We start from the raw sequence: 14,309 nt of genomic DNA, 5'->3' as shown, positions 1-14,309 counted from the left end.
GTCCCTCCTACAACATGTGGGAATGGTGGGAGATATAAGTCAAGATGAGATTTGGGTGGAGACATAGCCAAACTATGTCAGTCTCTCTTGGACTAAGAGCTCTGCAGTGTTGGTTTTCTGTGCCTCCGTTTTCTCTTTTTTTGCCCTGGGTGGCTCACCCTCCCTTGGTGGGCTCTCTATGCTCCCCTGTTCTTCTCCCCTCTCTTATTCATATTGGCTTCTAAGAAAGGATCTGAGAGGAACTGCACCAAGACCCAAATACATTGCTTACTTCTTCAGTGGACAGGTAATGGAGAGACAGGTCAGGTCAAATCAACCAACTAAACCCCATAGAGCAATGCCAGAAACAGACTAAGTCTGCTTATTGGTAAAGGGCCTCCCTGGTGCCCCAGAAGCTCATCTACATGGCCAAGCATTCTCTTAGGTGCCTTGCCAAGCTGAACTGTCCTGACTTATTTAGAGTGGATGTGGCACTGGCCAAGTCTGGAGTATTTGAACTAACAGTCTTGAAACAGAATCAATCAGAAAATTCTAGAGCTGAAAGCAAGGTTAGACATCCTCTAGCCTGGATGTTTTTGCTGATGAGGAAACTGCAGTCCCAATAGAAATGATGAATCATCCTTCCATTTGTTAGGGCAGAGCTGGGCCTAGAGCCCTGGTTTCTTGATTCTCATTCCAAAGTTTGCTCACTATTTTATGACTATACTTGTTTGTTTATTTTTTAATATGAACTTTACAATCCGCTGTTCTAGTTCCATGAAAAAGGTCCTATAGATGTCTTTATTATAATCATATTGGATTTACATTATTTATAAAATAACTGAATAGAAAATTGAAATTTTCATGATGTGGAATCTCCATATCTAACAATATAATATATCTTTTTATTCTTTTCAAGATCCTTTTGTGTCCCCGGGAGTATTTTAAAGTTTCCTTCACATATTTCTTGAAATTTTTAAGTTATTTACAGGTATTTTATGCTATTGTTGCTATTGAAAATAGAGCCTTTTCTTCTACTATATCTTCTGTTACATATTTATTTCCATAAAGGCTATTGTTTACTATATATTTAATAACTGGATTTATTACAGAATTCTCTTGTTTTCAACAGTTTTTCAATAGGTTCTCTTGGGTTTTCAAGATATACAGTCATGTCATCTACAAATCATGATATTTTTGCCTCTGCTTCTCATATCAAATACAAGTTATTCAGAATGCCATCAAAATTAAAAAGTTTTATGCTTCAAAGGATATCATCAAGAAAGTAAAAAGGCAACACACAGAATGGGAGAAAATTTTTGCAAATCATATCTCTAATAAGGTACTTGTATCTAAAATATACAAAGAACTCTTACAACTCAATAATAAAAAGACAAATAACCCAATCAAAAAGTGAGAAAAGAGCCCAGTGTGGTGACTCATACCTGTAATCCAAGAACTTTGGAAGCCAAGGCAGGAGGATCACTTGAGTTCAAGAATTTGAGACCAGCCTGGGCAACATGGCGAGACCTCATCTCTACTAAAAGTTAAAAAAATAAAATTAGCCAGGCATGGTGGCATGTGCCTGTGGTCCCAGCTATTGGGAGGCTAAGGCAGGAGGATCACTTGAGCCCAAGAGGTTGAGGCTGCAGTGTGCCATGCTCACACCACTGCACTCCAGCCTGGGTGACAGAGCAAGACCCTGTCTCAAAAGAAAAAAAAAAAAAAAAAAAAGCAAAGCATTTGAATAGATGTTTCTCTAATGAGGATATACAAATGGCCAAAAAGCATATAAAAAGATGTCCAACATTATTAGCTATTCAAGGAAATGAGATACTATTTCATTCTTGCTGGGATAGCTATAATCAAAAACACAGCTAATAACAGTGTTGGCAAAGATGTAGATAAATGAAACCCTCATATGCTGCTGGTAGAATTTAAAATGGTATAGCTGGTTTGGAAAACATTCTGCCAATTCCTCAAATGGTTAAACATAGAGTTACCACATGACCCAACAATTCCACTCCTTGGCATCAACCCAAGAGAAATGAAAACATACATCCACACAAAAACTTCTACATTAATGTCCATAGCAACATTATTTATAGTAGTCAAAAAGTGGAGACAATCCAAATGTCCACCAACCTATTAACTGATAAATAAAATTGCTATATTTGTACAGTAGAAGTCAGCAATAAAAAGAAACAAAATACTGATAACGTGCTACAATACGGATGGACCTTGAAAACAATGCCAAGTGAATGAGCCAGTCACAAAGGACCACATATTATGTAATTCCATCTAAATGAAATGTCCAGCTGAGACAAATCTATAGACAAAAAGTAGATTCGTGTTTGCCAGGGGGTAGGGGTGGGGGTGGGGAAATGGAGAGATTGATGGGTGATGGCTAAGGGGTATAGGGTTTTTTGGGGGGTGGGTAGGAGAATATTCTAAAATTGATTGTGGTGATAGCTGCACATCTCTGAATATACTAAAGGCACTGAATTTTACAGTTTAAATGGATAAATTTTATAGTATGCGAATTCTTTCTTAAGAAAATTGTTTAAAATTGTGCATGGGGAAACCAGGGACCAATTCTGGATCTAAAGTGCGTGTCGGGGGTGGGTGCAGGGTAGTTGTTCTAGCATTGGCATAATAGGAGACACGGGTGGAGTAGAGGAGTCTCAGCTCAGCAAGAAGGGAACGGTACTACCAGTCAGAAACTTGTCGAGCTGAAAGCAAGGTTAGACATCCTCTAGCCTGGATGCCTTACTTTGCTGCTTATATTGAGAAGGAATCTGGGGCTGAGGCTGACTGACTAACAATGTCTGTCTGCCATAACGACAGCCAATATAGATAAAATAGGACCTTTGTGCCAGGCACTGGTTTAAATACTTTATATGCTTCATCCCATTTAATTCTCTTAAATATACAAGGTAGATAATATCATCATCTCTAGTTTATAAATGAGGAAAATTCAGCCACAGCTTTGCTCAAGATCCGTGGGCTGGTCAGTGACAGAGTCAGGAGTCAGACCCCAGAAGCGGGACACCAGAGTCCTTTCTGTTAGGCAACAGTGACTCTCCTGAGAGCATGGAAGCCTACACTTGAAATCTGTCATCTGGAAGTAGTCACCCTTCTTGGGATAAACTAGGCATTTATCCCAGCTGAGCGGAGTCACAGCTCATCCGCAGACATCTGGGTCACGGGCTACAGGGTGCAGGGGGAATGGAATGCTGCAGAAATGTCTCGGGGGATGCCGGGTGGGGAGAGCAAGTCATAGATACACAAAAATCCCCTCCAGCCCCCAGAGTCACAGCCTTTGTCATCTGGCAGTTTTGCCTGAGCTTTTTTGTGTGAGGAGTGTCTAAGTTCCTTTGGGGCCAGGCTAATGCCTCAGGTGGGGCTACAACTGAACATGAGTGAGGCAGTCTGGGTGTAGTTGTGCTTGGCTTTTCTGGGTGACCTGTATGCAAAATGTCTTGTGCCTTGGTGGGAATGGGCACTTCTCAGCTATTTAACCCTTTTCCTGTTTGCTCTGAGAATACTTGCCAGCTGCACTTGCAGCTGCAACCTTTACCCCATGATAACTTTGCCACAAAATATCTCGCTGTTACTATTATTTTTGCATCACTCTAGTATGTCTTGACTTTGACAACAAAAGACATCATTCTATTTATAGCATTCTGTTTTTAGTAGTGGTGTTTCCATTTACAAAGTATAGCAATTCTCGATTGCCGAAAATGTCAAATCCTTGAAAACGTAGCATTCTTATGAGTGATGTTAACACCGTTCTCAGACAATTTTTGACCAAAGATTCATTTGATGACTCTGATTTTTCTGAAACAGATGCTTCCGGTGTTAGTTGTGTTTAGGAATAACTCCAAGAACAGTTTTTATATTTTATTTTCTTTTTTTTTTTTTTTTTTTTTTTTTTTTTTTTTGAGACGGAGTCTCGCTGTGTCTCCCAGGCTGGAGCGCAGTGGCCAGATCTCGGCTCACTGCAAGCTCCGCCCCCCGGGTTCACGCCATTCTCCCGCCTCAGCCTCCCGAGTAGCTGGGACTACAGGCGCCCGCTACCGCGCCCGGCTAGTTTTTTGTATTTTTAGTAGAGACGGGGTTTCACCATGTTAGCCAGGGATAGTCTCGATCTCCTGACCTTGTGATCCACCCGCCTCGGCCTCCCAAAGTGCTGGGATTACAGGCTTGAGCCACCGCGCCCGGCCATTATATTTTATTTTCACATTGAAAATCAGTCTATTTGCTTCAGCCTCAAAGAGCATGTTGATGTAAAATTAAACGAGGCTGGCAGCGAGCTGCACTTTTGTTTTCTGAACAGAAAAAGTTAAGGCACAAAGGAAACTCACTGCCCTGACACTACTCACATAGGAGGTCAGCCAAGACTGGGCAAAACTGGTCACCCACCAGGGCCTAGCACCCCATAGAGTCACCTGGCCAGTCTCCCCAAGGTTCTCCTGGGGACAGTCAACCATCAGCCAGCTGCCTCTGGCCTTGGCAGGCCCCTCAGTGGGGGTGTGGGAGGAGCTGGTCACTTCTGGTCCCCTTTAGTGGAGATCTGGGCCTCTTTCCCCCTCAGCGCAGAATGAGGCTTCACGGCCTTGAGCCCCCTCCCATCCCCAAAGGGATGGGAGGCGTCTTGAGCAGACGCAAGGCAGACGCAGTGATATCAGTGGAGGAATGAGGCAGGAAGGTGTTACTTGGATGTAAAACAGGGAAGAAAACACACAACGAATGCAGGGAGAAATGTGAGAAAAGATGAACGTGGAATTTGGAATTTGGCACCTGGCAGGCACAGGTAGGGTGTGGGCCCCATGCCCTGGTTTGCCTCAGCTTGTTCATAGCCTTCTCAGATTGTCCTCCACCTTCCTCTCTGAGTTCGCTCTCAGCATTACCTGGGTGTGTGTGTCCCCTCCGCCACTCACTACCCGTGGGTCCTGAGGGAATCTGTTCCCTGAGCCTTGGCTGTCTTGCCTGTGAAGTGGGTGGCATGACAGGGGAGCTTCCTTCACAGGGTGGCTGTAAAGGTCAAACGAGGAAGTCTGTAAGTCACTGTGCACCGTAGGGTCTTAGCAACAGCTCAATAAGTGAGATCTATTTTATTATGATATTTTTAATATTTATTTATTTATTTGTTGAGACGGAGTTTGATTCTTGTTGCCCAGGCTGGAGTGCAATGGCACAATCTCAGCTCACTGCAACCTCTGCCTCCCAGATTCAAGCAATTCTCCTGTCTCAGCCTCCCGAGTAGCTGGAATTATAGGCATGTGCCACCACACCTGGCTAATTTTGTATTTTTTTAGTAGAGACGGGGTTTCACCATGTTGGTCAGGCTGGTCTCGAACTCCCGACCTCAGGTGATCCGCCCACCTTGGCCTCCCAAAGTGTTGGGATTACAGGCATGCGCCACCACACCTGGCTAATTTTGTATTTTTTTAGTAGAGACAGGGTTTCACCATGTTGGTCAGGCTGGTCTCGAACTCCCAACCTCAGGTGATCCGCCCACCTTGGCCTCCCAAAGTGTTGGGATTACAGGCATGAGCCATCGCACCTGGCCAAAATTTATTTTTAACGTAACACAGCATTTACAATTTCAACCATTTTTAAGTATACAATTCAGTGGCATTAAGTACATTCGTACTATTGTACAACCATCACCACCATCCATTTCTAGACCTTTTTCATCATCCCAAACAGCAACTCTCTTCCAATTACTCCCCCATCCCTCCTTCTCCCCTGCACCTGATAACGTGTAATCTATTCTCTGCCTGTATAAATTGGTCTATTTTAGATATTTCATATAAGTAGAATCATACAGTATTGGTCCTTTGCGGCTGGGCATGTTTAACTTAGCCTTATAATATTTTAAAGCTTATAATGTTAAAAGCGCATAAACTTGTAACGTTTTCAAGGTTCATCCATGTTGTAGCATGGATCCGAATTTCATTCCTTTTTAAGGCTGAATAATATTCCACTGAATGTTTTGTTTAGCCATTTGTCTGTTGATGGACATCTGGTTTGTTTGCACCTTTGGCATGTTGTGTCTATTAGAGGTGTTATATAGTCACTCATCTATGAAGAAGAAGTTAGTCTGGCCTGGGGGGTCAGAGCACAGCCTCTGGAGCACACTGCCTGAGGCCCCGTCCTTTCTCTTACCACCTGGGATGTTGGTACATGTTTTAACCTCTTTCTGCTGCAGTTTCTCATCTGTGAAATGGGGATACGAGGCTTAGGGCTCCTGTGAGGAGGAAATGAGCCAACACAGGTAAAGTAGCTACAGTGGTTTCTGGCACCTGTTCAACTTGCAGGAAGGTTAGCTGTCACTCTTGTGTTGGGAGTGTATGTCTTTACTGAGACCTATCTGGGTGGCCTGGAGTTTTCTAACTTGTAGGAACCGGTGGTCAAAGAGAGAGAATTGCAAACCTGGAAAATGATACAGGTGAAAAAGACTTCAAAGATCACCTACTCAAACTTCTTCCTTTTACCAATGGGGAAACTGAGGCCCAGGGAAGAGTGGGCCAGAGAGACAGAGGCAGAACTGGAGGCAGGCACCTGCCCCCAACCTTTAGACTTCAGCTTCAGCTCCAAGCCTGGCTTCACCATTCCCATCCCCTCGCTAGGTTCCCTTCTCCAAAAATCACAAGTTGGGGAATGGGGGCGACTTCCCTGCTACCATACCCAGGTTAGTAAAACTCCCAAGTGAAAAGCTCATAATAGTGACAAGGCCTGAAACTTCCAAGTTTTCCTAACCTGGGTATGGCAGGGGGAGGATTCCCAGGAGCAGGGTTCTGCTCCCCACCCACCCTTGGACCTTGGCTCAGACACACCGCCAGCTGTTTCTTGCACTCTGCACACCACCTATCCTTTCTTTTACCACCTTCTGGGCTGGGGGGCTGCAGGGGGTGGGAGATATCAAAAAGCTTTACTTGGGAGGGTCTTTTCTGGCGGGGCCTGGGAGTAGTCAGGGAGGAACCCAGACCTGGCCAGCCATGGTGGCGAGACTTTGGTTGTTTTAGGATTAGGTACCTGCATTCAGTAAGCACATCTGTTGTTCAGCTGTTTGCATTCTCTTTGTTCATTTCGTTGATTTCCTGTGAGGTTATTCTTAGAGAATTCCAGCCTGTCTGAGCTGTACAAAGGGGGCTGGCGGGCACAGCCCACACCTGGGCAAGAAAACAAGGCGGACAAGGTAACTTAGTGGCAGTGAGAACAACAGGGCAGTGCCAATGAAGACAGAAACCTAGGGAAGATATGGGACTATCTGTCAAACTGTCCCCTTTCCCTGGAAGAACTTCTCTTTGGAGCACTTTGATGAAAGAATTGTTTGTTTGTTGGTTTGTCTGTTCAAAGCCAAAATTCTATGCACTCACCCATCCCCCCCTCCTCTAAGGAATTAATCTGACATAAGGAAGTTTTACTAACCTGGGTGTGGCAGGGAGAGAATTTACAGTCCATTAGGGGAGGCGTGATGCGGCGGGGAGGGTGCTTCTGGGAGGATGAGGAAAGGGCAGGGGCGTACCACATGAGTAAAGGACTAGGACGGGAATGGCAAATTTGGGAAAGCTAATGCTTATAGCTTTAGCAGAAATCTTGTTTTCTCCTTCTCTATCATTTTCCTCTCCCTCTCTTTTATCTTTCCTGGTGTGTTAGTCATCACCACAGCAAAGACTCTTTTCTTCAGAGACCTCAATCTGCTGGTAGCAAGGACTGGACAGTCGTGACAAAACCCCTTCTTCACCTCCCAGCTCTCACTCAGGACAGATTCTTCTGGATTGGAACTGGGAGGTGAGAGTTGGATTCCAATTTAGAAGATGTGGGGCAGTGTCTGGAGTGGGTCTGAGCAGACTCTTCTCCAGGACGGGAGACACTCACATCTGCACCTGCGGTGAAAACAAACACCCAGCCATGGGGCAGAGGGAGGAAGGGAAGGCTTCTGCCCCTGATCCAGCAGCTGAAAGTGAGACGCTGATAATAGCGACAAGGCCTGAAATGCACTCCACAGTAATCGAGCTGCGTCTGGCTCGAGCCCTCTGGGAAAGGAGGCCACATCCGGCCTGCCAGGCTGCACCATGCAGACGTGGGGTGTGGCCGGTCAGTGTCAACAGCATGTTCCCAACTGCCCCCTGGAGTGGGGGGTGGGAGGGAGGTCCACTCTCCAGGCCACAAGGCCAATCCTCTCCTCTGGAGTGAGGGTGAGAACATCCAAGGCCACCTTTTCCCAGCCCCAGTTCTGTGCAAGGCTCAACTTTCCTGGAGGTGAAGTCCTCAGGAGCCACTACACTAAGGGTAGTTAACAGCCCGCCCTTACAGTGCACTTCCCAAGTGCCAGCACTGTTCAGAGTTTTTGTCTAACTCATCTCATTGAATCCTTATAACAGCCCTATGAGATGGGGATTATCTCCATTTTTCAGATGGGGAGACTGAAGCATGGAAAGGGGGCAGCGCTGGGATTCGTATATAGCAGTTTGGCTCCAGAGCAGCGCCCTTCACTGTTGGGAGGCACTGCCCTGTGTCTCCGTAGCACAAGCCAGGGTGGAGATTTGGCCTGCATCATGCACCAAGGAACCCAAATGTTCTAGAGATGTGATCTGTGGATGTTTAGTTGGCACAGGTGATAGCATGGCATCAGAATCAACCATCACCTCACTTGGAACAGGGCAGGAATCTTGTTCAACCTGACACCCTCCTAAGGTTAGGGCTGCTGGAGCTGCAGAGGTTGCCTAGGGTCATGCAGCTAGAAAATGGCAAAGCAAGGATCAGATTCGAGGTCTCCTGGCAGTATCCTGTCAACCGTTCCATTTTTTTTTTTTTTTGTCCCTGCCGGCCCCCACAAGCCAAAGGCCCCACAGTGGAAGGCAGGGGTGGTGAGTGGCAGGTGTCTGTTGGAGATTTCCTGGGAGAGAGGGGCCGTGTTGACTGATCGCCAGCCCCTGCTCTGGCTCTGGCTCCTCGGTTTCCCCTCTATCTGGTCTTTACCTCCATCTGGTCCACTGTAAAGAGGACTGAGGAGAACTGGAGAGACATTTAGGTTCCGCTCTCCCTGGGGTGAGGGCTGAGCAGTCATCCTGAGGGCCCTCTGGCCGGCCTGGGAACCAGTTTAGGCAGGTCTCACCTCAGGGCTCTCCCAGAGCTCAGCGTGGATTAGACTGGGACCAAGCACCCGGCCAGGTCCCAAAGGGGAGTCTTTGGCCTGGCACGGAACTACCTGTGGATAAAGGAGCCCGCTGGGCTGTCATCGCAGGTAGTGGCAAAGGCTCTGGATGAAGTGTCCAAACTGGTTTAACACCCTCTTGGTATGCCTCTTATTTTGTGGGTTTATTTCATTCACCTGTTAAGAACCTGCCCTTCCTTAATCTCTGTTCCCTGAAGAATGAATGTCTGGATAGGGGTTTCCTTTGTTTGTTTTGTTTGTTTAAGGGCTGTACTTGTGTCTCCTATGTTGGGCTCAGCTGGTCTGCACTCTGGGCCCCCAGCCCACAGGCCCCCGGCTGGCAAGCTGAAGTTCTAGTGATGTGTGGACCCAGATGCAGAATCATTTCAGCGGTTAGAATATGAGGCCCACTCTTTAGCCCATGTGTGATTAGGGGAACTTGGGATCAATTCCTCGACCCCAGATATTCCTGACTCCACATGCCTGAAGACCCTAAATGCCACCAGTAGATATAAGGTTCCTTCTTCCATCAACTTCTTTTAGACCATTAGTAACCTATTTGTTTATTGTGGCACAAAAATATATAACATGAAATCTACCTTCTTAAAGTTTTAAGTGCAGTATTGTTAACCAAATGCACACTGTTATACAGTAATAAAGATCTCTAGAACTTTTTCATCCTGCATGACTTAAACTTTGTACCCACTGAACAGTGACTCCCTGCTTTTCCCCCTCCAACCCCTGACAGCTACTTTCTGTTTCCAAGAGTTTGAGTACTTTGGATTCCTCATACAAGTGGAATCATGAAGTATTTGCCATTCAGCAACTAGCTGATTTCACTTAGTATAATGTCCTCAAACTTCATTCATGTTGTAGCATGATAGGATTTCCTTCCTTTTTAAAGACAAAATACTATTCCATTGCATGTATGACCACATTTTCTTTATCCATTCATCTGTTAATGGACATTTAGGTTGTCCTGGGCTGTGGATCAGTACTCTCTGTGGCCTGTTAGGAACCAGGTTGCACAGTAGTAGGTGAGCAGCAGGGGAGCAAGCATTACTGCCCGAGCTCTGCCTCCCATCAGATCACTAGCAGCGTTAGATTCTCATGGGAGCAGGAACCCTTGGCTACTGTGAATACTGCTGCAATGAACATGGGAGTACAAATATCTCTTTGCGATTATGATTTCAATTCTTTTAGATAAATACCCAGAACGAGGAATGCTGCTGTATTAGTTCATTCTCGCACTACTCTAAAGAACTACCTGAGACTGGGTAGTTAATAAAGAAAAGAGGTTTAGGCCAGGCATGGTGGCTCACACCTGTAATCCCAGCACTTTGGGAGGCTGAGGTGGGCAGATCACGAGGTCAGGAGTTTGAGACCAGCCTGACCAACATGGTGAAACTTCGTCTCTACTAAAAATACAAAAAATTAGCCAGGTGTGGTGGTATGCACCTGTCATCCCAGCTACTCAGGAGGCTGAGGCAGGAGAACTGCTTGAACCTTGGAGGCAGAGGTTGCAGTGAGCTGAGATCACGCCACTGCATTCTAGCCTGGGTGACAGAGCAAGACTCTGTCTCAAAAAAAAAAAAAAAAAAAGAAGAAGAAAAGAAAAGAAAAAGAAAAGAAAGAAAGAAAAGAGGTTTAATTGACTCGCAGTTCTGCAGGCTATACAGGAGGCATGACTGGGGAAGCCTCAGGAAACTTACAATCATGACAGAAGGCGAAAGAGAAGCAAGCACATCTTCACATGACAACAGGAGGAAGCGAGCGAAGGGAGAAGCACTACGCACCTTTAAATAACCAGGTCTCGTGAGAAGTCTGTCACAAGACAGCACTAGGGGGATGCTGCTAAAGCATTAGGTACCAACCCCATGATCCAGTCACCTCCCACCAGGCCCCTCCTCCAACACTGCATGGGATTTGGGTGAAGACACAGAGACAAACTATATCAGTTGCATCATGTGATAATTCTATTTTTAATTTTTTGAGGAACCTTCATACTATTTTCCACAGCCACTGCATCATTTTACATCCCTACTGACAGTATACAAGGGTTCTAATTTCTCCACATTGTCACCAGCACTTGTTATTTTGGTTGTTTTTTTGTTGTTTTTGTTTTTGTTTTGACAATGGCCATCTTAACAGATACAATGCTCATTGTGGTTTTGATTTGCATTTCCTGAGTGATTAGTGATGTTGGCATCTTTTCATATACCTGCTGGCTATTTGCATAACTTCTTTGGAGAAAAGTCTATTGAAGTCCTTTGCCTGTTTTTAATCAGATTATTTTTACTTTTGTTGTGTGGTTATTGAGTTGTAGGAGTTTTTAAAACTCTATATTTTGCTTATTAAGCCCTTATCAGTTATATGGTTTGAAAATGTTTTCTCTCATTCCATAGGTTGCCTTTTCACTCTATTGATTGTTACCTTTGCTGTGCAGAAACTTTTTCATTTGATGTTGGCCCACTTGTCTGTTTTTGCTTTTGTTGTCTGTTTTTGGTGTCATAGCCAATAAATCATTGCCAAATCTAATGCCATGAAGGTTTTCCCTTATGTTTTCTTCTAGGAGTTTTATAGTTTCATGTAACTTATGTTTAGATCTTTAATCTGAGTTAATTTTTGTGTATAGTGTAAGATAAAGGTCTAATTTCATTTTTTTTGCCTGTGGTTATCCAGTTTTCCCAGCACCATTTGTTGAGAAGACTGTCCTTTCTCCAATGTGTAGTCTTGGTACTTTAGGTAAAATCATTTGACTGTCTAGGCATAGGTATATTTTGAGGCTCTCTATTCTGTTCCATTGGTCTATATATGTCTGACCTTATGCTACTACCATACTGTTTTAATTACTGTAGCTTGGAATATGCTTTGAAGTCAAGAAGTGTGAGGCTTCCAGATTTGTTCTTCTTCCTCAAGATTGTTTTAGCTATTCAGGGTCCTTTTTAATTCCATAAATTTTAGGATTTTTGCTATATCTGCAAAAAAATGGCATTTGGATTTTGATAAGGATTACATTAAATCTGTAGATCATTTTGGATTATATGCACATTTTAATAATATTAAGTCTTTTAACTCAAGGGTTCCCAACCCCTGGGCTGTGGACCAGTACTGGTTCTTGGTCTGTTAGGAACCTGACCACACAGATCTAGAGATCTGTAGGAGGTGACTGGGTCTAGAGAGTGAGTGAGATCCAGAGATCTGTAGGAGGTGAGCAGCAGGCGAGTAAATATTACTGCCTGAGCTCTGCCTCCGGTCAGATCAGCGGTGGCATTAGATTCTTATAGAAGTGCAAACCCTATTGTGAGCTGTACACATGAGAGATCTAGGTTGTGTGCTCCTTACAAAAATCTAATGCCTAGTGATCTGAGATGGAACCATTTCATCCTGAGACCATCTCCACACCCCCACCTCAGTCCATGGAAAAATTGTCCTCCACAAAACCAGTCCCTTGTGCCAAAAAGATTGGGGACCACTCTTTTAACCTGTGAAAGCTGTCTTTGCATTTATTTGTGTCTCTTTAATTTCTTTCAGGAATATTTTATACTTTTCACAGTACAAATCTTTAAGCTTATCCCTAAGTATTTTATGCTTTCTGAAGCTATTATAGATGAGATTCTTTTCTTAATTTAATTTTGGATTGTTTGTTGTTAGTGTATTAAAATGCAACTAATTTTTGTATACTCATTTTATATCCTGAAACTTTGCTGAATTTGTTTATTAATCCTAACAGGTCTTTTTGTGCAGAATCTTTAGGGTTTTCCACATGTAAGACCATGACACTTGTGAACAAAGATAATTTTACTTCTTTGCAACTTGGATGTTTTTTATTTCTTTTTCTTGCCTAATGCTCTAGCTAGGATTTCCAGTACTATGTTGAATTGAAGTGGCAGGAGTAGGTATCCTTGCCTTGTTCCTCATCTTACAAAGAGTTTCAGTGGAAAAGGCACTGAAATAACAATCAGTCAATCAACAAATACAAAGTGCTAACTATGATCCAAAGCATCTTGGTTTTTAGTCTTCCTAACTTGCTTATATACTCACTTCATTACTCTGGGCTGTTTTAACCCCTATGAAAGAGGGAGCTGCATTAGATTATAAGAGCCTGTCCAAATTCAGTGCTCCTTCTAGATTTTATGGTTCAAAAAATATGATTTAGTACCTACTAGGCATTTAACCAAGGCAAAGTATAAGAAAAGAAATATTAAATTCTCAATAAATCAACAACATATAACCAAGCATTTATAGACAAGGTGCTAGGCAAGAAGTATTCTTGTTTCTTGCCTGGGGGAGTTTACAATATGTAAGAAAGGTAAGACATGTATATATGGGAAATACAGTATCAGTAAGAGAGACAACAGTGCCATTCAAGAAGTCAGGGCATGCTTCATTGCCAAGTGAAGGACAGAGAAACAATCTTTAGGTAAAAGCAGTTAGCAAAGTAAGGGATATAGTGAGACTTATTCTCAATGAACAGGTAGAAAAGACATTGCCAAGATGAATGACATCATGATGAATCAGATCAGGAATCCAGAGAAGAGAACTGGCTGGAATCGTTGGTGATGGATATTGGAAAGGCTGTGTGCATGGTGAACATTTGCTTCCATTGGGCTCCCCATTCTCCCTTATTTTGGAAACTATCCTGATTTCTTTCTAGCAAACATTCCTTCCTCTTCATCAGCCCATGAACTGCAGGTGGAAGCACCACATTCCTTCCCTATCCCCCAACCATAAGATTGGTCCAGGGATGGTTCTGGGACCCAATCATAGCCAAGGAACACCTGGTAGGTCTGCTGGGGCTATTAAGAAAAAGGCAAGTTATCCTTCTCACTGGGCTTGAATCTGCAGCCCATTTTGCCTGCAAACCTCTTGCCACCAGGTGTGTAGGGTCTACGAGTGGAGCCAACATGGAAAAAGCGAAACCAAGAGATGAAACCAGATCCTAGTGACTTTAGGCAAGACCCTGAATCAAGCCATTCCTGAAGCCAGATCGACCCAACATTCTGTTGCAAGGTGGGCCTTGAACTAGATTTGGGTGGATGGAAATGAATAGAGAGGGCAATCCATGGAGATTGTGCCACAAGAACTAGGGCATGTTGATGAGAGAAGGATGTGGTATCCACAGAGCCGTGCAGAAACTGCTTGAGAGAGAAGGTCTGAG

Source organism: Papio anubis, chromosome 14, assembly GCF_008728515.1.
Source record: "Papio anubis isolate 15944 chromosome 14, Panubis1.0, whole genome shotgun sequence".
Classification (NCBI taxonomy): Eukaryota; Metazoa; Chordata; class Mammalia; order Primates; family Cercopithecidae; genus Papio; species Papio anubis.
Note: the sequence above shows the minus strand (reverse complement) of the source record.